Source organism: Anas acuta, chromosome 16 (genome assembly GCF_963932015.1).
Source record: "Anas acuta chromosome 16, bAnaAcu1.1, whole genome shotgun sequence".
In the NCBI taxonomy this organism is placed as follows: Eukaryota; Metazoa; Chordata; class Aves; order Anseriformes; family Anatidae; genus Anas; species Anas acuta.
Genome location: NC_088994.1, coordinates 10,265,364 through 10,289,169, shown reverse-complemented (window position 1 = coordinate 10,289,169; position 23,806 = coordinate 10,265,364). Strand labels below are relative to the sequence as shown.

At 37.1% G+C, this 23,806-nt stretch overlaps 1 long non-coding RNA gene across 4 annotated transcripts in view; it reads right to left on the bottom strand.

Annotated features, from left to right (window-relative positions):
- Positions 1-23,806, bottom strand: part of LOC137865507 (uncharacterized) — a 177,976-nt gene that overhangs the window by 61,134 nt on the left and 93,036 nt on the right. For 3 of the 4 annotated variants that reach the window (XR_011101944.1, XR_011101947.1, XR_011101946.1), the window contains exon 5: positions 16,542-16,584. This is a non-coding gene — a long non-coding RNA (uncharacterized lncRNA). Of the gene's footprint in view, positions 1-11,571; positions 11,971-16,541; positions 16,585-23,806 lie in introns of those variants that run through there. The other variant, XR_011101943.1, reaches the window with a different exon arrangement.

Genomic DNA, 23,806 nt, shown 5'->3' with positions numbered 1-23,806 from the left:
GTAAGGTACATATGATGTAGCATGAGTGATGGCTGGACCCTGTGGGGGCAGTTGAGCCTAACCTTCACACATACTCGCCCATTCATTTTTTTGCTCATCTGCTCTGCGGCATTTCTGTCTGAACCAGGACAGGTAGATGATTATAAACAAAATGCCAGATTTCCAGGCAGATTGTAATTCATTTGATGGTAAAGAATTCACTTTCATTTCCTGTTTCAGCAGAGCTTTGGGGCCCAGTGTTATCTTTTCATAAGCCCCTTCTGGATCCCTTAAGTCAGCCCAGATTTTAAAGTGCCTAGCACAAGGCAGGACTTCTGTGTGACAGGATTTTCAAGAAAATATCCTGCCATCCTACATGAATGACAGATTTAAGGGTCATGTATTTCGCTGCCTGTGTAGCATGGCTTAGAGTTTACCTCTTATTGTGTTTTACATTTATAAATCTTTCTAGGCATTTTAGTCATTGCAACTGCCTGCACAAAAAAAAAAAAAAAAAAAAAAGCAAAAAAAAAAAAAAGCAGAATAAAGCACTAACTGAAATTAGTGATCTTGAACAACTGATCTTTCTCTTAAAATGCCAGTCTGGCCGAATCTCTGGTTGAAATAATATACTTTAGTGCATTAAGAAAGGTAGGATATTACTGAATATTTCATTTCCCTTGTCTCTTCCCTATATCCCCTAGAACATCTGATGATTTGGTCTGGCACATGAATGATCCCATATGCACCATTATGATATCAGACATCTGGTACCCATCAAGATGTCAGCTTAATTTGAAAAGAAAACATCTCTAAAAACATGTATAAGCACCAGCCAGAATGCTTTGTGACCTTTGGATATTTACTTAAAGAAATTAAATGCACATCTGATAAAATCAGAATTATGGTAAGTGTGAAAAGACCTGGTGTGAGTTGGTTCCCTTAAGTGGAACTGTGAATTCAGGAACCTTTTTGTTTTTATTCTTTTGCCTCAAAAGAAGAAGTGACCTTCTACTTTCCCAAATGAAAAATGACCACAGAATATTAGAGCCACTTGTTTACCACATGTTGCTCTGATGGAAGGACAAACTAGTAGATTTAGATGGTATAACTTGCCATCCATTGCATTTCTAGTAGATCTGAATGTAGAAAGTTGTGGAATAGGTAATAAAACTTCTGTCTCCCCTCCTGGATCTCTTCCACTTCTCCAGAATCCAGTAAGATTCCCCAGGTTCACTCTTTTCATGAGAGAAGTATCACAAAAATATAATTTTAAGTAGGCTGGGGAAACCACAGCACAAAATCAGGGGGAAGGTGGTAGTGAAAATCCTACTTTAACATGATCAGAGATCCTGGAGGGTCTTCTAGGTTAAAGTTGTATATGCTGTAATATGTAATGCTGTAATGATGTAAAATCATCATTGTTTATTATTTATTTTACATGTATATATTATATATATTAAAACTAATTATTTTGAGAGAAAAAAAAAAGCATGGTCAGAAATTGCATGGATGTTTAGAGAAAATCTTCAGCAAGTGTCATATGTAATAATGGAAGACAATAATACTTTGCAGCGGCTTTTGATTGCTATTAAAAAGATGGTAGTAGAAAATCAGACCAGTCAAAACACCAGTGTCAATTAAATGGGAAGAGAAGAACAGATCAAAATCAAAGGCAAACTCAATCTGAGAATGGAGGAAACCAGTTAATATGATCAAATTAAAGTGACAAACTCAGGAATGTAAATGCAATACAGGGCTAACTGCTTTAATTCAAAGGTGCAAAATCAGCCTGGAATCTGTAGCCGAACCAGCGGGGAAACGAAAGGAAGAATTGCAATCTAACGGGTTGAAAAAAGCATACTGCAAGTACGTGAAAAACTGCTCAAAAGTCAAGCTGAGTTAGAATTTGCCAAAGGATATTAAGGGGTAAAAGACTTTTTTTAACAATATAAATAAAAGGAGAACAAGAATAAAAATGGTCTGCTATGCAGGAAGGATGGGGTCAAGAGCAAAGGTAATCTAGGTATTGCCCCCAAAATAGTGCTGACACATTTCAGCGTAGGAACAACAGCAGAATGGAAGATGGGTATGAATGTATTGCAATTCATTACCACATTTGAGGTGGCAACAAAATCCTAAGTATTTCTTGCACTCCAGGTGAGAAATCCCATTAATCTCCAGCCCAGGCATCTGCAGGAAGCAATACAGGAAGCAGCAAGTCTGGTAGCAAGCACTGATGAAACCTCGTCTGGACAGGTAATGGGCTGGTCCCTGGAAAGGTGACTTCAGATGAGGGTAGATGCGGACCTGGGCTGTGACAGAGGATGAAGAGTGTCTCACAGGAGGAAGACCTTGGAAAGTTCAGCCAAGCTACAAGCAGGTTGTGAGGGTACGAAAACACTCTCTGAGATTTTTTCATGGAGTAAACATAAGGGAGGGAGAAGTGCTTTTAAGCCAGAGGAAAATGAGACTTCATCCAACAAATAGAATAAAAGCTGAAAGCATAGACATTGGCTAGGAATAAATTTCAGAGGGCAGTTAGGAACCTTCAACACTATCAGGAGAACGATCCCTGGTTGAACACTAGGAACATGTCAGGTACAATACCAAACAGAAATCCACAAGCTTTATAGTTAATACTTTGAGGTTTATGAGTGCATTTCTATCATACCAACTGCTTGGATTAGGTGATTTAGGAAGTCCTTAATCCCTGTGCTATGAATCCCTCTAGGGCAGAAATCAGTAAGGAGTGCCAATGAAATTTGAATGCAATCTCACTTGCTCCCAACAGACTCACATAAAACTCTAATAGGGAAATACCAACGTATAAAAGATTTGTTTAGCATTCCTGTAGCAGTGTCTTTTAAGGCTGAGCTCAGGTGGTATTGTGCTTTTCCTGGCAGAAGCAAGAAGTCTCAGGGGGAACCAGCAAGCACCTCTGCTGTCTGGTTCCCCTTCACCACAACAGGATGTTTTATCAGCTGCTAAGCACTGGTACTTTGCATGGAGGATCATCTCAGTGCCATTTATCAGAGATATTTCTTAATTTGGGCACGCAGGCTGACAAACACCATGTTCAATGGTCGTCATACCACTGGGACTTGTAGTAATGAACCAGCATGGAGCTTTGCAGGTATAAGCTGGGAGCTTCATGCCCTTCTGGACACATTACATGCAGGCAAGCAGTGTGGGCAGGAAAGTGTCCTGTCAAAAGATTGTACAATGTCCTGTGCTAAACTTCTAATGTACAACTGATCATACTTACAAGAGGAGACAAGCCTCACTGTAGTAAACACTGAGGACAGATCATTTCCCTAGCTTTCCAGTCTGAAGAGACTTCACACATTCGATACTGCATGTCAGATTGGGCATATGGATTTGGCATGGCAGGTGAAGCAGTTTATACTCAGAACAGTGTCTGTAGGACACATTGCTATCATGGAAACACCATCCTACCAGTCTGCCATACGAAGTAGCCAGCCAAATACAGCCCTGCATGGGGAGATGACTACCCCTCCTTTTCCATGGTTATTTTAATATTTGTGTGATGACATCTCACTACTTCAATTTATGAGAAAAATGACAAATGCTTCAAAGTCTAGATTCTGTCCAGTCTTTTGATTAATAGTAGAAAACTTATTTTTTCTAGCATTCCTTTCCCTTAAAATCAATTTTAAAACAAGCTGATAATTGGTATAAGCATGCTAATGATCAGGACAAACAATGTGAATCTGGCTTAGAAATTTAGTTAGCTTTTTATAAAATGCTTCTGGCTTCTAAAGCCTATAAAATCTCACCATAACACAAACATCTCATTTTAAGAGGTTTGCAAGTTTCACATCCATGCCAGGGGATCTGATTGTACCAACCAGCAATGTAAAAATGGTGCACGAGCAGACAACAACCCACAGCAGCCCAACATGTCTAAGCCTTCACTAATCAGAGATACCTGAAGATGTTTATCTCTTTTGCCCACTGGACTGTGGAAAGAGTTAAGCTCTCAGTTAAAGAAGCTTTTGTCAGAAAAAGCTTAGTTTGTAATGGATCAGATGTAAGCTAATTTCACAGGGCTCTGAAGACCCTGAAGGTTTGTCACAATAAATAACATATTCCCTGGCCAGCTAATGTTCAGCCTCCCGTTCCTCTGAGCAGCAGTGACAATGCTGACCTCCCCATAGTCGTTTTCTTCACAAATCTCATGGTTTGGAGTGGTTTGTTCTTGTTGAGTTTGAAATGTCTGCTAATTTTGTTCCCATATATTATGATGTACTGGAAATAACATGAATTAATTTAACTAGGTGACCTTTTACAACTGTCAGAGTGAAGTAATTTCAGCTTTCTTGATTGTCTCTGGACCCACTGAAAAAGCATTAGAAAAGGAAGCTTAGTGTGGCTGACACTTTGCATTATATCATGGATATGTTGGAGTCTTGAGAGGTTACCTGATGAACTGCAGCACCAAGAAAAAGAACAATCTACAGTAAAATGACATAATTTGTTTTTTGAGATGTCTCTTAGGCCCTTTCAAAGTGAACAGTTCATGGATGGAAAAAACCTTCTGTGTAAACTTATGTTAGAAACCTACTGGATTATACTTAACAGAAAAATAAATATAGGAATAAGAATATGAAAGCAGATAAAAGATGCTATTTCAACACTATTTCATGCTTCTTGCTAATTCGATTATGTTGTTAAAACCTGACAAATTGGAAATCAAAATAAAACTCCAGCTTTGTTCAGGAGCAGTAAAGATTTGCAACTATATTAAGCAACTTCAGAAGAAAAAGGAATGGTCTTAGAATTTTGTTCTTGTTATTATAGTTTCTGTGGTCTCTGTAGGCGTAAATAATAGTAAGAATGCTCCACTTTTTGTTTTCACAGATACAGTGAATTTACCCTGATGTGTAAGTTAACCAACTTCATTTTGTTATCCATGGTGAAGCATATCTGTCCAGACAGATCTGCTAAGTTCCTAAAAGCAGAATTTGCAGTGAGTATTCACTGGCAAATTACTTCAAAGCCGATTTGCTTAACAGAAGGAGTCTCATAAAAGTCAAAAAAGTCTCTAAAATGAACCTAGCAGAAAATAGGAGAAGCTCTTTAGAAACTTGAGGCACACAATAACACACCTAAGTTGATTGGCAATTCTATGCCCCATTTTCACCTTTAATTCCCACTGTGTGTGTTCAACACAGCTAACTGTATTTGCAAGTAAGTCTTACTGTTTATTTATACTCATTTCTGCTCAGTGTGTTTGCTGTCATGGTTACTTTGCACTAGTTTTTCCATGCAGTTTATATCTGAAAATGCTGGGTGCATAAATATTTTAAAATTGGTAAAAATGTTCAGTCTTGTCTTCTCTTTCATTAGTGCCTACTTGACTACCTGAAAATTAGCTCTTCTATCTAGTGACCTGAGCTGCACTTACCTTTCCCTTATAGATAGAGAGGTGCTGAGCATTAAAATATCTTGCTGCAAAAGTACACTTGTTTCCATTATTTAAGTCACTCATCACAAGAAATTTTGGGTGATGTTACTTATGAAGCTGAGATCCCACCATAAACCATAACTCTGGAGGTTACAGTCTCATTTTAAAATATTTGTTGGGAAATATACTGGAGTGACAAGTGTCAGTTGATCTATTACCATCTGTTGGGCTGCTTGACTGTCCTGGACCTGAGGAGCTACAGAAAAAGATTTGTTCCCGCTACATATTCACAAGCTTTGGAAGATTTCTCCTTTGCCTTGTATTTCTCCCACTATTACTGAGCAACCAGGGCAGTTACCTGGTCTGAATATAGATGTTCACACACACAAAGACACTCACACAATGATGACCCAAAGTCAAGGCTGGGCCAGAACCCATCCTTCCCTTAGCACTCAGAACAGGCCAAAAGACAAAATGTTGTGTTTAAAATTACATTATGCTGCAATGAGAAGGATTTTTAAGTAAACTGCTTTCTTTCTCTTATGTCAACTAAAAACAAAGGGGAAGAGCTAAGCTGAGACATCGTCTTATGGATGCAAAAAGAAAAGATCCAAACATTGCAAGATCTGAATGCAAACAGTTGTGGCCAAAATTATGTTTTTCAGAAAACTGCAGGCAGGCAGTTTTCTTTCTCTACCAGCTGCAGAGCAGATTTACAATGCATATAAAGAGAGTCTATGAGAGTACCTGTACATCCCTACTGCATGCACTGAGGAGTCCCCGTTCTCAGTGCAGGAGCTGGGGAGATGGCACTGCTGACTGGAACACAGCAGTGCTGCAGGGGTGTCTGGGACTACCTGGCACTTGTAGCCAGCCCAAACATTTTTATGGCCTCCATAAGAATGCACAGAGCATCATTCGAAGCCAGTCAAAAACTAAATGACTCATCTTAAAAACAGACAACCTAATCAAACTAATGGCAATGTTTTAAAATAAGAAATATTAGTTTTGTCACTACTTAGCAGTTTTGGAGTGCTCTGCCATGTCTGGCTGTTACCTCAGAAAATCCTGGAAGAAAACTAACACAAACAAACCGGTATTTTCAGCTGCTGTTGCAACTTCAGATCATTTTTCTCTGGAGATGTGATTCTGTCTTCCCATAGTAGTGACAGACGGTGCCTTATATTTTTTAATTGAATTTAATCTTTTACTTACCTAAAGAAATAAAGAGAATTCTTAAGTGTATCATCATGCAAAACAAAGAGAAAATGGCAAAAGAAGAAAAAAGAAAGACTCGAAGAAAGAATCTAAAAGACTTTTTTTTTTTTCTAGTCTGTGACATGAGCAATGCTGCAGCTTGTTATGCCCTTTGCTTGGCATTCTTCTGCATAATTTTTCCTTTCATCCTATGCTGATATAGAAAAAGAAGAAAATACAAATTTAAACCCTTAACATTGAATTTTCACCTTAGGAACAGTAAGATGTGATTTGGCAAACATATAGCTGATTCTCTTATTAATTCTTTTTTTCCTTTTCTTTTTCTTTTTCTTTTTCTTTTTCTTTTTCTTTTTCTTTTTCTTTTTCTTTTTCTTTTTCTTCTTTCTTTTATTTTTCAGAGATGAATTCTCATCTTGCAAATATCAGCTTCCTTAGGTTACAAATTGCTTACTTGCAACTCCATTATTACTATGCGTAATAAATTTACTTATCATTAAGAGGAGTCCGTCAAGTAGGTAATATAAAACAATTAAAAATGTTCTTGCTCTTATAATTTCCCTCTTATAATCAGCAGACGTGATTTACATGAAAACCCCAGAAGTCACAACCCTGACATGGCTGGAGATGTGCAGCTGTGATGCTGTGTGAGAGCAGCTTCGCACTGGTTGTTGCAAATAGTAGGGACAGGCCAGGATTGTGGGATTGTGAGTGGGATTGTTTAGCTCCACAGCTTGCCAAGAGAAGACTTGAAATGGTGCTTCACATTGCCAAGTGTAGCCTTGGAACCCCAACAGGAGCGCAGCCACCTAGGCAGGAGCGCTGGGGTTTTTGATCTTAGCCTTAGCACAAATCCTACTGACTTTGTGTGTGCCTGAAAGTAGTATCATCCTGCAGTAGTAGCTACTGGTCCCTTATTTGCTTTAAAGGTGGATATCTGCTACTGTCTTATCTTTACAATTGTTTCATTTCCAGTAAGTTTCTGTTATGTACAGACTCTCAATGTAACTGCTAATATTTCGGCATATTAGTATCAGAAAAATATCCCAAGACCACGCTATAGTCAAAACTACCCATAATTCATTCTACACAATTAACAAAACACAATGAGTAGGCCAGCATTACCACAAAGTAAAAACAAAACCCTTATCCAGAAACAAGCAAAACCCAAGAAGGATCCATGAGAATGAGAAACCAGCATTATGAGCTACACCACAGACTCCTTTTCTTGTCAATAGTGCCAGAAAAAAGGTTTGAAGAGAAGCTTACACATCTAAATCACCCAGAAAATGGTGTTCTAACAGGATCTTGAACTCAATAGAGCTCACCATAGAGTCATAAACACTCTTACACTGGAGAAAGAAATGAAATGCTCTCCATTCTTGAAAGATATAGATACAAAAACAAGTTGGACTTGCTCTTACTGTGTAGAAGTTAAAAGCAAATGAAGGATCATCTTTCATTACAGTTGAGTGAAAAGAGTATGTTTTTTCTGTGCTGTTCTGTACTGAGCTGGATGGGTCACTCTGTTAAGTGGTCATCTTTCAGTGGAGTGAGCTGTAAATGAATTGTACACTGAACTGACCGAAAAGCATACTGAAAATCTCACCACTGGAAAATGTCAATTCTTGGACCCATAAAACAATAAAATGCCTTTTGAAATGGCATGAAAAAGTTTTGCAAACAGATTTCTCACAAAAACAAACAAACAAAAAACTGTTCAGAAAGCTAAAAATATGCTACCATGCTTAAAGTATCCGTGTGCTTAGAATTAGACCGAAATGTTCTCAATTGGGATTAAAAACTCATTTCTTCCATGACTGCGCAGTTTACAAGGGTGATGTTTGATCAGGACATGGGAACATTCATTATCATCAGATATTTGTTTTGATGGGGGGAATCCTGGGCTGCTCTTCTTATCTGGTGCTTTCTTCTGCCCTCGAGAAAGAGTGCATGCCACAGCTGCTTGTGAAGAGCAAACAGAATTTTCTTTCCCAGTTCTCATTCCAATCTGGTCCCCATGGTTCATTACCCTCACTATCACTTTGGCAATTTCCCTTTTCAGTTTTAAAGGCCTTCTTTTACATGGGAAGGTATCAGCAAAGAATTCATAATCCTTTCTGTCAACCGTCAGCTGAAGAGAGTGATTGATGTACCGTACTTTCTAAAAAATCACAACAAAGCTGTCTGCCACTGCTGGTTTGCTACTACAGGTGTTCTTGACCCAGACAGTTTGCTTTTTCACACATAGTTGTTTTATTTTACTTTAATCTCTTCATATAAGATAAATGCATCAGAACTACATTGATTTAAGAGCTTTTCAAATGGCACTCCAGTCAGGTCAGAATACAGAAAACGTATGGCAGTCAGAGTGTGTTCATTTGCTTATACTAAATGAATTTTAAAAAGAAAGTATTTGTGAATAATAAGTTTGAGTTTTAGCTCCTATGCATAAGGTAAACCTTTTGAGACCCATTTTTTATGGTTGCCATCATGCACAGGAGGTACCAGAGGTATAGCACTTCAGTTTTAGAGTGAGACATCTCTCAAGAGGGATACCAGCCTCCAGAATAAATTCCTGCCAATTTTCTATAGAGGAGCCAAGGAAGCCAGACACACAAATAACTTTGGAAGACCCTTGAATAAAACTGCTGACATGAATTAGAAGGTCATTCCTGAAATGAATAATCAGGAATTTAATCCTAAAAAAAGATTAAATGAGCTTTTGACATAGGAAGAAATATTTCCCTCCTCTCAAAAACAATATCATTTTTTGGTGATAAATTTTCTTTTCTGACAGGTGTCCCCCATCTTATTCATTACCAATGGACTTGAAGAGTTGTACTGGGAAAAAAAAAAAAAAAACGGGATACAATGAATCCTTTACTTTTCAGTAACTGAAATGCCAAAAGATCTGTTGCAGATCATTGCTGTAAAATACTGAGTTCAAATCCAACAATAAAGGAGTAATAGGAACTGGAAGTGTCTGTTCAATGGGGAGGTGCTATAGAATACTGACCAGGGAAGAGATTTATAAGTGATTACAGAAAAATCCCTAAAGCTGTCTGCTCATTGTAGAGGCTCAGTGGAGGAAAGCAAACAAGATTTTCAGATACAGTGAGCTGTTTGAGGAATATAAATGAGAGTAGGTAGCAACACTGCACTCTGTGCTGGGCAGACCGCCCCCAGAAAGCTGTATCCAGCAACGATCAAATGGTCACCATGCTTTCAAGAGCACGTGAGAGCAAGGAATGGATAATGCAGCTTGGTAAAGGGCCTGAACGAGCTAAGGCAGGAATAGTAGTGGGGAAAAACATCTTTCTTTCTACTTGGAAAGGAGTCACGATGAGAGCAATGAGAGCAGATGAAATGCTAATGACAAATGGAGTGAAGAATGGTACAGACACTTAAAATGTAGTAGCTTGAATTGATCGATCTACCTAGAGATTCACCGCCACACCAAATGCTAGAATAAAGGGAGGCAGGGAATAGGCATCACTGGCTACCGGCTCCTAGCTGGCAATACAAGCAACAAATTAGTTGGTTTCTGCTCCTCTTACATGAGAATCTGAACTCACTACAGTTGATCTTTTCTTTGCCTGTAAATTATATTTGATTTTCAAAGTAACCAAAAGATTTCACAAGTTCAGAAATTCTTCTCAGGACTAAGAATGCACAAGTTGAAAGAAAAAGATTATATTTAATTTATACATTGATAAAAGTGATGCTTAAGAAGTCCCCACTAGGTAACACAATATGTAAAGAAGCTGGTTTGAGAGGAAATTCAGCTCCCACTTCACTGAATATAATTTTTAAATTCTAAGCAATGCAGTCATAAATAAGCCAAGGCCAGACCAGATTTATCTTGTATTACATTTTTTATGATAAGATGTACATTAGTCTTAACTTGTGGTTGGTGCTCTTGAGCCCTCAGGCTGTTTTCTCAACTCAGTGTGGAAGTAGCATTGTTATTCACCTCTGATATAATGTTATAAAGGATCTGCAAGCATATTCAGAAGCCAAATTAGTGTTGGTACTCACTGTCTGTTCATGCTAGTAAAGGTGGACCTATGGGTTAGCTCTCCAGGGCCTGAAGGCAAAATTGTTAAGTCAGTATGAGAAGCATGGCTAAGCCTAGAAATGAATAATCAGGAATGACCTTAACCTTCACATTTTGCTCATGACCTCGTTATAATAATTAGTTTTGAAATGTGCAGAAAGAGTCATGGAGCATTTCTTTTTTTTCTCTCTTTTTTTTTTTTTTTGTATTCATGTGTTTGTGTGCATTTTTTTTTTTTGGTGTTGTTGTTTGCAAGGGACGTTCTGCATTTTCCTCTCTTTCTCTGTCCACATGTTCATCTATCTGTGGTTACCCACCTGTACCCTGTGCTCTCACTCAAAACTCTCTGGTCCCTTTCCAACACAGTTTGCTCCCTAAAACCAGCTACTAGTAACTTTTGTTTTAGCTGGTTGGGAGCTGACGTACTAATAATATGCAGTGGGCCACCTTTATGCATTTCAATGAGCTAAATCTCCAAAGATGTGTGCTCTAATATTCACTAACTTCCTCAGGACCTGCAGGAGCTCAGTGGGGTGCCTCTTGGTCCTTTGCTTAGAAGGGAGAAGCAGTAGCACATTGAGATGCCTGAGATTCTCTGCAATGTATCCAGATAAATGAATAAAAGGGTGGTAAGTCTCATAAGGAAAGAAAAGGGGATGAAATGACAAATTACATGAGATCCCAAGGAATTACACTAGGCAATAAAAAAAAAAAAAAGCATTGACACAAACTTAGACAGTGTCAAAAAAAACAGGGCTTATAAAACAATGTAAAGATAGCTCCAGTGCTGTGATGGAAGACTAATTACCACAGGAGACAGCTGGGAGGAGGCTGTTCACAACTCGATGTTTGAAAGTCTTTGGCCAGGCCCAAGAAATGCTATCAGTATGGCCTTCTTAGAGGCAAGAAAACTGGGAAAAAGATTTCTTACAAGATTCAAACCACCTTCATGCAAAACATTTCTCTTTTTTTTTTAATTTTTATTTATTTATTTTTTTAAGTTGTGGTTATTGTAAATGTAATCCAATACTATATAATCTGATAACAAAACTATACAAATCTGCATCGTTACAAGTGGATATGACTGCTACACATGGAGCATGTTATCCTGGAGTTAATTACTTTCCCTTCTTAGAATTATTATTAGTGTTAAAGCAGCCCATGGAGTTAGACTCAGAATAAAACTATGTGGTGTGGATAATTTCCAGCAGGATAGGCTCAGTGACATGAAATGTAGAGGAAATGAGAGACCCAGTGCTGCCATTCTCAAAGTGTCATCTCCTTTCTGTAAAAGAAGGAAAACTGGTAAATTAGGAAACACCACATCTCTGGTCTTTATGTGCTTTTAATCATTTGAGCCATAAAGAGACATTACTTAAAAAAATGATCTGGCATAAGACTAGAAATTGTTGCTTCAGTATTTAGGGAACTCTATCAAGATTTTTTTTTGGATATGAGATATGAATGTGTGTTCCTAGTAGCTGAGTCACAGATTCCTACGTCTCCTCTGCTCCAATTCCAATTTATCCAAGAAATGGTCTTATCTTTTCATACCATCACTTTCTGTTACATGAAACCAAGCCAATTTCATCTGCTGTTATGTGTCTGAACAGAATTGGGCATGTGAAATATATTGTCACCTAGGTATTCCAGATGTACCAGTACAAGCTGGAAAATAAATCAGAAAGGACCTCTTCCTATAGGGAGACTTGATTTCAGATTTATTACACTGATGCTTAGACTTTGGAAGGTCAGCACATTACAATTGATTTCAGTGAGAACAGAAACAAGCCCTTGTTATTCAGAAAGTAGTTATTCCTGTAGGGTGAAAAGGAGAGTTGTCTCCAGGAGGCAAATGTAATAAAAATTAATTGGTACAACTAAATTAAAAAAGTATAGGTATGAAAAATCCTAATACCTTGAATCTTTTAAGACCAATCAAATGTAGTTAATCAACTGCATATTCCCATATCTGGGCACCCAGTAACCCAGGTTCTAGAAATGGTGAATAGGGAGAGAAATTAAAGACTGCTGAACTCTGGAAAAAAGAAAAACCTCAGCTTACAGTTTGGTTATGGATCAGGAAAAAAAAAAAAAAACTCTTATTAAGCTGAGAAACTGAGCTGGTCTTGCAGGAGTTAGGTCAAACTCCTCTAATTAGAGACCAAACCAATAAACACCTTACTCTAGAAAGGGCATTATATAAATGAAGAACAATTTATTAGACCACCAAGTTGGATTTTGGCACAATTGCCTAGCAAACGAGGATAAATCCCCTGTTCTCTTTCAAAAATTTCTACCTTCTGTTATTTCAGATGACTCTTGCTAAGAAAAGGCCAGTCTCAGAAACTATTTGGAGTAGAGCTCTGTAGGTTGCTCAGCCAGACATTTTTTACTAAAGAAGACAAGACTGATCTTGCTGGCCTGTACATAGAACTGACGTTAATCTCCAAACTAGCTGTTGCTTTGAATTCTCTGCAGAGATTTCAGATGTCTTTGTTCAACCATTTCTTTTCTTTCCGGAATGTATCTCAGACTGCACTCTGATTTTCTCATCCTTTTCATGCTTGTTTTACAGTGGCAGAATTCTCTTCAGATTATTGGGTCTTTACCAAGCACACTGTATTCTGGTGTACAGCAGCAATAATATTTTAGATTAGATTAGTCCAAATTTCCTGATGGCACCTCTTTAATTAGAAGATGAAAGAGGGAGAAAAAATATTGTAAGAAAGAGTCTTGGTTGAAACTCTAAAGCTAATAAACCAAAACAAAATACAAACAAAACAGAAACAACAAAACAAAGCAAATAAACAAGAAAAACAAAACAAAACAACAACAACACAGAAAAACAAACAACCAAAACCACTTATATATTTTTTTCTATAGTAATTGGTAGCTTTAAATACTTAAAATATAGGTAATGAATAGAAACACAGCAGACATTCTTAATCATAACATTAGCACAGATGTTGGAAGGCAGACTTTCTAAGGTATTTTGTAGATTTTAATAACACTCGGCTTCTTCAGTTCTTTGGGAATTACCTATTTTTGTAAATCTGGAACTCCTAGCACAGAATAAGTCATAATGTTTTTCCTTACATTGAGTGATGTGTTTGAAAGTGATTTTTTTTTCCCTAAAAGCTCTGCTAGATCACTGCATACTGCATAGTCACTATGCATACACTGCATAGGTGGCAACCTAAATAAATGTTTTCTGGCAATAAAGCTTCCATCTTTGATCCACATGTTCATGACAACAATAACAATCAAAACACAAATGATTTTACTATAAAACATATCCTTGATTTTCCATGTTTTCACCGCTTGTCTAATATATGTTCTTTAAAAATTGTTTTGGGAAGGAATAGGGCCCAGGACAAAACAAAAACAAACAAACAAAAAAATAATGACAAAGTAACATTTACTTTTGAGAAAGATTAAAGAAATAATAGTAAAAAAAAAAAATGAACTTGTATGAGCAAAATCTTTGCATATCTTTTGACATATAAAATGTCATTAGAAGTCAGAATAAAATTATATATGATTTTAATATGATTAAAACATAATTTGAACATGTCTTTTAATATAGAATCATAGAATCATTAAGGTTGGAAAAGACCTTCAAGATCATCTGGTCCAACCATCCCCCAACCACCATAATCACCCGTTAAACCATGTCCCTAAGCACCATGTCCAAACTTTCCTTAAACACCCCCAGGGATGGTGACTCCACCACCTCCCTGGGCAACCAGTTCCAATGCATGATTGCTCTTTCTGAAAAGAAATGTCTCCTCATTTCCAGCCTAAAATCTCTCCTGACACAACTTGAGACCATTCCCTCTAGTCCTATCACTAGTTACCTGTGAGAAGAGGCTGACCCCCAGCTCCCCACACCTTCTTTTCAGGTAACTGCAGAGAGCAATAAGGTCTCCCCTGAGCCTCCTCTTCTCCATACAAAATATTCTATGATATTTTAAATATGATTCTACATATAACATTAATGGGAATAATTTGTAGTTTTCTTTTTGTTATAAAATAAGAACTAGGTTTTAAATACCAATGAAAAGCCTAAATTTGTAGCAATTTTACTCAGAGCCTTGAAAAATTTGAAGGCATCTAGAAACTATAATCAACACAGAAGGAAGGGTCTGTACTATTCTTCATCATTTTTGTTTCTGAAATTAATGGATGTAAACGGAGTACAGAGCAGTTTGCTCACATAAGAGTATAGGGGGAAAATAACACACCAGGGAAAAAAAATAAAAATCTTTAGGACTGATGCCTCTGCAGTAGCAGCAAGTTGCGACTCTGGTTTTCATAAAGGCATTTAGAAATACAGTGTGTGCAGAAAGGTACCAGTGTGAGAGAGAAATGTATTTTGAGAGTATGCATGGACAAAAACACACACCTCAAATAAAGGCTCACAGTGTAAGTTAGGGATAAAGGGGTTATCTACGGGAACACTGAGGACAATTAATGCTTTTATCTCTTGGCAGTACTATACAGAACAGAGTGCAATCAGATTGCAGGGGGATCACTTTTGGATCTTAACTATCAGGGTCAAGTAAGCCCTCAAATTTATCTGCGTATATTCTAGCAAAATCTAGGGGAACTGACCCAAATTGCAATAATATCTTTTACTCTGTTCACTGGCAGAGGTACGGTTGACATCTGAGCTGCACCAAATGGAAAAAGTGTGTCATCTGGAGCCCCTGCCACATCATATGACAAGCGCACATTCATCAGTTCGGGGAAGTCAGCAAACCCAGAAGAGCTTGGCACTATTACTCTAATGTAACACAGCAGAAGGGTGCTAAGAGTTTTCCCCAAAGTTTTGACTCTTTTCTATCTGAGACTGTGGAAAAGCTAAAACAGTTTAACAATCAGAGTGACATTGTAGCTATATTTCAAACACAGTTGTATGAATCCACAACTGATAAGAACTCCTAAATGCTATTCCGTCTGCTTCTGACAAAGCTGCAGCCCATCTCCTTTGCCTGCTTGCACTGTCTGGATTCTTATATTAGCAACATCACACATTTTCTTCATACAACTAAACAAACTCAGCAGGAAGTCAAGAGCAAAGGGATTGTAGGATCACACCCTAAATCCCCAGCATGGAGCACAAACATATGCATTTCCCAGAGAAATTAGTTTTCTAAACTGACTTGGAATAAATTACCCAGACCAGGGTCACCTTAGCTGAAGTGAACAATGAAATGTGAAATCTTCTTTCAAAAACGCTGGGCAGAGAGTGAGCAGCGAAGGGTAAAGTAGTATATTTTGTAGTGCCTCATGAGAAAAATATATCTAATCTGGGTATCAGTTCAGCCATGGTGAATAATTTAATCATACTTGTAAATGACGTTGTAATAAAAGGTCACCAGATCTGTCAGACCCTCAACTGCTTAGGTAAAATTAGATCTGCTCTACTGATGTTAAAAAATTGACATGCATAGTTAATCCTATCTTGCCATTAAAACCAAAACAACAAAAATAATGAACTTTGGAAGGAAGGACTAAAAATTCTCCTTGACATAAACAGCATTAAGAATTATAGATCTTGAATTATCATGATACAAGGGACTAGATCTCAGCCTTCATATAATAAGCCATTTTATACTGCTTCAACAATACAAAACAACTTTAAAATCACTTTTTTTTTTTCTTTTTTCTTTTTCCCCAGGTTGTGCTGGCAATTCCCATCATGAGTCACAGTTCCCATCATAATCCAAGTCTAGTGTATAGATAGGGTGGGGTACCACTCAATACCATAAGGTTCGATAACAAAGCCTCTCCCTGGGACTATCAAAATATGGTCTGAAGGTCTGAAGTAGTCTCAAGTGATTCTTTTACCTGCATGAAGTGTGTATCTGGTCCACACAGTCCCAGAATAATCCTGTGGTAAAGAAAGAAGGTCAATATTAGTGCACATCTACCCACCTACTACTCTGCCATTACACTTCAAGCTGTGTTTGCATTGAATGCTACTGTAGCTGAATAAACCTTTGCCTTGTCTTATCCTTCATGTTCAGTGGCAAAAGGAAATCAGATCTATCTCTGAGATCTTGGTGTACATCACGGAGCAAAGATTGCCCAGGGAAGGAGACTTTGTGCACCAGAAATGGAAGCTTTGCTTATTCACGTTTGATGGAGGTGTTTTCAAATAATGTGTCTTCCTAAAAAGTATATTTACCAGAGATAATTGTTAATAAAATCTTTGTCATCACTCACAGTTTGCTGTTTACCCATGTGATAAATTGGATAACTGTATGATAAATGAACGCATCAATTTATCAAGCACCTTTGATCACTTCATCTTTACTTTGATTGGGAATCCATCATCATAAGGCTCACATTCATAGTCCAAATGTCTCTGCAGCCAAACCGCAGAAAACAAGTTGGTTCATGAGTATCAGAATGGACTTGGCCTGATACCTAGGGATTTAGCCCACATATCCCTACAATTACCCAGTGCAGTAACCCCAGTTCTTCCTGGTGTATTTTGTAGAATCAACCACCAGGTGCCTCAACATCTCTAGTTCTGCCTCAGTCTCTAGTCCCTTCCAGAGTTGTTATCCTTGTCTTTCTCTAGAAACCCCTCAGTAATGGCTGGGCAAGAGGCATAATATATTGTAGTGAGACCAAAGTATACCTAGATTTTTGCTATAATTAAAACTGTTGTAAATTTTGTACCCATTAAAGGAAGATAACACAAGACCCAGTAGATACCAACACCTTTGCACATGTGTGGGCCTGAGCAGCTGGATTTGAACAGCTACATGCTCTTCAGCATAAATTAGTTCTTTTATTTATTCAGGTTCTTCAGTGTTATTTATTAATTTATTTATTTATATAACTTGTAGAGTTAGAAACACTAACAAAGGTGCTAAGCTTTACAGGAAAGATCACAATTATAATTAACTACTTGTTTTACAAAGCATTTAATTATAATTAACCTCCAAACCACATCTCAAATATTTCTGTACTGTATAGAATGCCTGGCCTTTGTGATACTGGGATAATGGAATGGCTGAAACACATTTGTATTGATCTGCATCACTGCTATCACTTTTGAGTAAAAGGGTCATGATAAACCCTTGCTGTCTGTGCGCACACACAGAGGTACATGCCAGTAATAATTAGGTATCACCAAGAAGCTCCCTAAGTGAGCCTAGCTGTTTTATCTGATTACACATAATTTAATATGAGAGCTGCAGTATTTACCAAGACAAAAGTGGTAGAGTTATGTCCTTTTTCCTTGCAGTCTAACCCCTCAAAAACTTTTCCTTAACTTCACTGAATACAGGACAGATATGGAAATAGGTAACCCCTCCCTTTTTACTCATTGAATTATTGGCAAGATAAATTCACGCACAGATGTATTTGGATTCCTCATCTGACATAATCTTCAGAATTTTAGCACCTTTCTGAATTACAATCTGCACATAATGTGACATGTTGATCTATCATAATTAGCTGAACTGTTGCTGCAGAAAAAAAAAAATCTCAAGAAAACACCGAATATACCTAGTGATTAAAAGTATATAAATATAAAAATATATGTAAATATATATATATATATACAGAGTTTCAAACAATAGTCACAATGTCTTCAAAATATGTCATCTTTGTCTGTTTTCTGTATTTTTTAGAAAAAGAAATCACACCACCTTAAAGAGTTTTCTTTTTCCAAGCTTGTCTGAGCTTCCCTTTTACTTTCAGCTACAAAACAACAGAAAGAAAACAAAGGGGAAGAAAAAGGAAGAGAACCAGCTGTCCTATAACCCCTCAAAGTCCTCCAAATATCTTCAAAAGGAACGGCTGAGAGGCAAAGCAGAGAATAAAATGAATTAAAACTCTATTACTTTAAAACCAATTACAGGAAAACAATTTTAGAATCAGTTTTCCATCAGAATAATTTTATTCCAAAATAATTATACCTTTTTTTTTTTTTTTTTATCAACACTTAAAAAGAACTTATTTCCTCGCTATTTGCTTTCTGTGCACAAAACTATCAAAATGTTGCAAAAATAACAATACAGAAAAGCATCCATGAATGTGGAGAGAAAGACACATTGTTTACTTGGCGTGGAAGCTTAAAGTTTGGTCAGCCTACTCAACCTGAGATGAAGCTGTCATCTTTTATAAAGCACCCGATTATGTCTCTTTTTCCCTTTAAAAAAAATAAATCAAAGCTTTTATAAATCAAAGATCTTAAAATTACATCATACAGGAGTTAAAAAGTCATAATTTAAAGATCACAGAACTCAATGAAAGCTTGAGAGAATATGAAGAGGAAGAGATCTATAAAAATGTTTTAAAATACTCTAGACATAGACTAAAATACTCCAGATGAACAGTGTTTTAAGCAAGAACTGTGATGATTTCAATTTTATTTAGAGAGGTCTCTGCATATCATGCTACACAGATGACAAAGGCACATGCAACTACTATTGTGAGGAGACGAGCGATATAGCAAAATGGAAGGAGAGTGTTGTTTTAGGAAGAAAAGAGTTTATGATAAGATACACAGATTTGTCATGCATGGTCAGGAAGATGACAATGCTAGCTGTGCTGGTGCTGATTAAAAATATGGCCGGTGCTCTATGAGAGGCATTTAGCCAGGCAAAAAGAAGAGATTCTCTACTCAGGCAATTTATATTTCCCCTTCCTTATCTCCATTCACTCTTGTTTTCTAGCAGAGGACAACTTTGGTGGTAACCGCTTCAATGGTTTCCCTTGAACTCAAACTCAAACACAGAGAGTTGTCCAGCACAAATGCTTACGCCCTACATTACTTTTTGTATATTGTTTGTTGTGTCAAGAAAAACCCTCAAAACCAGTAATCTATATAAATCTATAACAAATGAGTAAATCTGTTATGCCGGTTTTTGGTTCATTGCTAAACAAACATCTGAAATTTATTGTGCATCAGAAATATGAAAAAACTTAATTCAGTTACTCTTTGAACAGTACGGGAAATGGTTGTGATCAGTGCTTCTTAATTGTATGTTATTCATAAAGTCTAAAGAAGACTGAATGTGACTACTTGAAGGACTTTGTGAAATTAGATGATAAAATTAAGTGACAGAAAGTTTATGTGCATTTAATAAATTACATTATACTATATTGTCACTGGTCAAAAACTTTTTTTCCTGCAAATTCAAGAATAGTCTAAGATTCCTATAACAGACAAGAAAAATCTCAGCTAACAATTAGTTAGCATTTTAGCTAGACCATCATGTAGTTCTGTGGCCTGAGGTGGAACTAAAGTGCTGTCGTTAGGTCAGTTATACATTATCATTTATTTATTTGTATTTATTTCATAACAAGAAGGGCACTTATCCAAAGGTCTAGATATGCCTGCAATTAGTTCCAAGAATGAAAATAAAATTAAATTCAGTTATCTCTGTGACAGTCAGCCAATAAACTCTACTCCCTCAACATGTATAGCTTCTTAAATAGTTTGAACTCTCAAAGCTTTCAATATTAAGATGATAAAGGCTGAATGTGACACAACTGTTCCTTTTATTTTTAGCGTGTTTGCATTTTTTCCTGGGTCTCCAAGGACACAACCTGATAGATGATGTTTCAAGGAAACAAATACAAGTTTTGTTATTCTCAGCACCTTTTTGCATAATAATGAGACTGGGCAGAGAGAAGGTTATGCTCAAGTATTAGTGCACAAGGTTTGCCTCTAGGCTGCTCTGCAGGAAACCTAAGCCCATAACAATTACAGTGTTTGTTACTGGAAAAATGAGAGAGAATAATTAGAATGATGCTCTTTGTAAGTCACCTGCTCTTTGTAATATATGTTTTCTAATTTAGTTTGGCAAAAGTGGCTTGTAACAGTATGAGTACATATTAAAGATGAAGCAATTAGGCAACTAAACAAGCATGATGACAGCTTTTTAGTAAATGGTTTAGCTTTTAATTTTGAAATGGCAGGTCCCACTGAGCACAATATTCTAGAACTGTAATTTTGTAGAATGTGACGATGTGTTGTTGGTAATTAATTAATCCCCACACCCCCTTTTTTTTTTTTGTCCTAAGGAGACAGAGGGCAGTGGTTGCCTGTTTGCAGAGTTCAGCCTGTGATTAACACCACTGTCTATAAAACAGGTTGCAACACATCAACTACAAATTGGAAGCCCTGTTCTTCTACTGTCTGAAGTCGCTTTGCAAAGTGGAAGTTTGAAGTCTCCTCCAGCTGACCTGCACCATACTGCTGACATCCCTGAAAAGTTCCCTATAAATCCTCTTGCCAGCTTGTGTTCACCAAAGCTATGGAAATTCTTTCTTACAGTCCTCCAGGTAAACAGAAGCCCCCAGGGAAAATAAAATAATAATAATAATAATAAATCTTTTGGCAAAATTCTTAACTGGAGGTGGATCTGGTGAGCCTCAAGAGTTAGAGTGGTTCCATTAAATTTGATGGGGATACTCACTGGTTTCAAGCTACACGAGTAGGCAGAGTTTGTACTGGATCAGGCCCAAAAGGAGAAGGAGTGAAACAATGGGCCACCATGACATTTCATTAGAAATGTTTAATAAGCATCTGGAATGTGAGAGAAAACACCTCAAGAATTGAAAATCCCCTCCAGAGAAGAGAAATTTACCACTAAGCTAAAGAGAAAAGTAAGGGTGACACTCAGCTGGACACTGGGATAAAATCCAGCACTTTTCATTTCACTGCTCGATGTGGACCAGGATGAAGTGAACTACAGAGGAGAAAGACATACCTCAGGAACAACCAGGAAGCTTGTTTGCTAAAAAATACCTATCACTCAAACCTGGCTTTTATCACTCAGCTCCATCATCATGAACAGCTGCTGGTAAATATATTCACCTCTAATTTTTTTTTACCACCTAACTGAGCTGAAGTGCTACTGCTGCTCTCACTTGGCTTCCTCAATAAATGCAACAAAGCAAATCTTGTAATTGCTTTCTGATCTAACCTACTTAGACATTATTTCCCATTCTGCTTCTAAAATTCAGATTGATTCAGGTGATCAGAATCATTGTAAATTATCAAAAATGTCAGTTCTGTACCATCATTTTCAACAATTGCCTGTGATCCCAATTAATAAACTGTGTGGTATGGGAAAATGAGATTTAGACCTAGAAGACAGGCTAATCTATTTCCTACTCTTATCAGGCTGGTTGGAAATAATTTATTGCAATGCTGGAAAAGAAAGTTCTACTTTTAATATAATACCAAACCAGTGCATAAAGTACCATACCACCTCATGGCATTTCTAGCAACAATGCAGTGAATTTCCTTTTTGAAGAACTCCAGTACATACTGTAACATTGCTCCTCTTCAATCCCATTTTACTGCATTAGACTGATATGAATTCATACAGCAAAACACTTAGAATTGCTGACAAACTATTTCATCACTAGTATGAATTATCTAAAAGAATTATTAAACAGTATGTTGTACAATATTACATCTAGAGTAAGAGAAGAAATAAAACCTTTAAAACACAATAAAATTAATCAGATATTTCTCTCTCTAGGAAACAAACAAACAAAAGCATTATATTTGCTTAAGTTTAATAGTATCTTTCGATACTATTTCGATACTATTTTGATACTATCTTTCGAAAGATACTATCGATATAGATTAGAAAGTAGAACCGATTCACAGAAAAATCCATTGTTTTACAACTACAAATCAATAAAACTCCCATGTGTGAAAAGTTTGTCTGCTTTAAAAGTAAATTGGAATTGTGTTTGAATTTTTGTTCTTAATATATCCTCTAGGCAATGCTGGAAAATTGTTCTGATAGCATACTGGAAAACTTGTTCAAATTTACCTAGTTCGGAAGACACAATTTAGAAGTAACAGTTTAATATGGAAAAAGTATCTGGCACTGCCAGCAGCCAAGAAGAGCAAAGGAGAAGAAAGGAGGAGATATGGTATTGTAGAAACTTTATTTCCTGTGCTTGTGCAGCTTCTGTGAGATGCATCATATAAAAATAAATGCATTGCACTGCAGTTTCCACAATAAGAACTATCTTGCAGCAGCTGTATCCATTTGAGATGAAATAACCGAGAAGCAGTCTAGCCCCATTATCTAATACCCAGTACTTGATTTACTCTTTAATAAAGTAGCAGATGCTCATCAAATGTCACGTATTGATCAGCACATGCATGGATATTTGCACTTATTTAAATTCCTTGCATTTTTTTGTTCCATCTCACACCTATACGGCACTCTAACTAGATTGGTTCACGACAGTTATTGCTGTACTGTGTGACTGCTACTGTTAACAGGAAAGGAACCAGAAACCCACTAAATCCTTACACATGAGCTCATTAGAATAAATTGTTCTTGCAGTCTTTGTTCTTCATTTCTGCTGAATAGGTTTATGATCAGAGTTTCCTCTCACTGATAGAAGTGTTTATTCTAAAACCTCTCCTCTCTTCAAAGGAAAACAAATCAAGTAGAAATCAGAACATTCTGAGCTATTGGAATTTGATGTTTTCTGTGATAAAACAATTGTTGTTCGTTGTGGCAGCACATTCCCAAGAACAATTTAAAGAAACTGCCTAACTCTCTCTCTCTCTCTTTTCTTTCTCCCTCTCTCTTTTCTTTCTTTCTCTCTGTCTTTTCTCTCTTTCTCTCTTTCTCTTAGAGTGCTGTGAATTACTTGTAGCTAGTGTAGGAGGTTTGGCTGCAAAAAGCAGCTGAGTAAGAAAAATATACATTTAATCCGTGGATCTGAAATTTCACAAGACAAGTTTGGAATTAGAGGATACAATCTTCCTTTAGGATAGACTGAAGAAAAATCTCCTGTTGATCCTTGATACGTCCCAGGTTCAAATTTGTGGAGACCTGGGCTCACTTAGAGCTCCTGGAGCAGCCATTTGTGCACACAACCACTCACACAGCATGCATTACCTGCTGGGCTGGGCCAGAGAACAGCTCAGAGAACAGCTTTGCACGAATTATGGTAATTCTTCCATGCAGGTTAAAACTTTAAAGTGAAAAAGGCTTCCAGAGGTTAAGCCAGACATTTGCAGCAGGGAGTTTGAGCAAATTCATATTCTTTTATGTTGCAACAATTTAGGGATGCTCACCCACTCCGTGACTGCTCTTCAGCAGGTA